Below are 2,580 nucleotides of genomic sequence, written 5' to 3'. Positions count from 1 at the left end.
TCCTGTGATCCACAGTGTCTGCATCTCTCCTCCGTAGTGTGGCTTCTCTTTGTTCCATGTCTGGTCATCACAGTCTCCCCTGTGTCTGGTCTCCTTCGTTCCTTTATCACCATATCCAGGGCCGTAGCAAGCTGAACTGCCGCTCTAGGCAAAGGACGGTTATGCCGCCCTCAATCCTTAAAGTGACAGTGGGGGTTGAGGGAGCTGTCGCGGATGCCGCTCTCTCTATTCTGCCGCCCTAGACGCGGATATAACTGAGGGCGCGGGTGGTGAGGGTAGTGACGCTGACGCCGCCCTTGACGTGGATATAACTGATGACATGGGTGGTGGGGGTAGTGTCTAGTGTTTTCAAGTAGTGTTTTCGCTACTTGAAAACTACAGACCAGTATCCCTGCTTCCATTCATGGCCAAGATTCTGGAGAAAGTAGTGTTCAATCAAGTCCTGGACTTTTTTACTCAAAACAATCTCATGGACAACAAGCAATCCGGCTTTAAGAAAGGCCACTCAACTGAGACTGCCCTGCTCTCGGTCGTGGAGGATCTCAGACTGGCTAAAGCAGACTCTAAATCATCAGTCCTCATTTTGCTGGACTTGTCAGCTGCTTTTGACACTGTCAACCACCAGATCCTGCTATCTACGCTCGAGTCACTGGGCGTTGCGGGCACTGTTATACAATGGTTCAGATCTTACTTCACTGACAGGTCATTCAGGGTGTCTTGGAGGGGAGAGGTGTCCAACCTACAGCATCTAAACACTGGGGTACCTCAAGGCTCTGTTCTTGGGCCACTTCTCTTCTCCATCTACACATCATCTCTAGGACCAGTCATCCAGAGACATGGATTCTCCTACCACTGCTATGCTGATGATACCCAGCTATACCTCTCTTTTCATCCTGATGATCCCTCGGTTCCAGCTCGCATCTCAGCCTGCCTGTTGGATATTTCACACTGGATGAAAGATCATCATCTCCAGCTGAACCTTGCAAAAACGGAAATGCTTGTAGTTTCTGCCAACTCGACTCTACACCATAACTTTTCAATCCAGATGGATGGGGCAACCATTATTGCATCCAAAATGGTGAAAAGCCTTGGAGTAACGATTGATGACCAACTAAACTTCTCTGACCACATTTCTAGAACTGCTCGATTGTGCAGATTCGCACTCTATAACATCAGAAAGATCCGACCCTTCTTATCTGAACATGCAGTTCAACTCCTTGTTCAAGCTCTTGTTCTCTCCAAACTGGATTACTGCAACTCTCTACTAGCCGGGCTTCCAGCTAACTCTATCAAGCCTCTTCAACTGCTCCAGAACGCAGCAGCACGAGTGGTCTTCAATGAACCTAAACGAGCACATGTCACTCCACTGCTAGTCCGTTTGCACTGGCTGCCAGTTGCTGCTCGCATCAAATTCAAAGCTCTGATGTTTGCCTACAAAGTGACTTCTGGCCTTGCTCCTTCTTATCTGCTCTCACTTCTGCAGATCTATGTGCCCTCCAGAAACTTGCGTTCTGTGAATGAACGTCGCCTCGTGGTTCCATCCCAAAGAGGGAAGAAATCACTTTCGCTCACGCTCACGCTCAATCTGCCCAGTTGGTGGAATGAACTCCCTAACTGCATCAGAACAGCAGAGTCACTCGCTAATTTCAAGAAACGACTAAAAACTCAACTATTTACTCTCCACTACACTTCCTAATCTGCAATTGCCTCTCTGAATATCACACTAACTGTACCAAAAAAAAAAAAAAAAATACTAATACTACTAATACTTCCCTTCTTAGACTTTACAGACCTGAAACTTGCCTATAGCACTTATTCATTGTTGCTCTTAGTTGTGAAAATTGCTTCCTTGTCCTCATTTGTAAGTCGCTTTGGATAAAAGCGTCTGCTAAATGACTAAATGTAAATGTGAAATGTGTCGCGGACGCCGCCCTAGACCTGGATATAACTGAGGGCCGGAGAGGTAAGGGTTGTGTCAGGGACGCCGCCCTCTGTAATCTGCCGCCCTTGGCGGCCGCCTAGGTCGCCTCTATGAACGCGCCGGCCCTGGCCATATCCCTTCTCCAGTCATCTCCCTCCAACTTTAACCATTCCTATCATTCATCTCTGGTTATTTGTTTATACTGCCATTCAATTCATTAAACTGTTCATACTTACCATCCTTTTTGGGTCCCTTCTATGACACAGGAGTACAGTTAAGTTCTGAAAGATAGTAAAGCATAAGTAACGCTGCCTTTCTGGGACAATGAGCCAATACCTGCTTTGGAGCAATCATTGTATAAATAAAAGAAGAAATATTCAACTATTTACTCAACATTGTTTCTTTGCAAAACCATGTTTGTCTGTGAAACAGGACACAGAGGTTATTAAACTCTTCATAAGCTTACATAAATGTACCATAGCATTTATAATTAGTGCATTATTCCAAGTGGATTTATTTGAGTTCTCTTGAAAATAGAAAAATTAAATGGAAAATAGTCAAAGCCTGCTAGAAACATTGACATCACATCCTAATTAGCATGTTACCCATTTTCATTTTTGTACGGCCTATTTCTCTTTCAATGCAAGCCTTTACCTTTT

The sequence above is a fragment of the Danio rerio genome, chromosome 10 (genome assembly GCF_049306965.1).
Source record: "Danio rerio strain Tuebingen ecotype United States chromosome 10, GRCz12tu, whole genome shotgun sequence".
NCBI lineage: Eukaryota > Metazoa > Chordata > Actinopteri > Cypriniformes > Danionidae > Danio > Danio rerio.
This window is presented reverse-complemented; position numbering follows the sequence as displayed.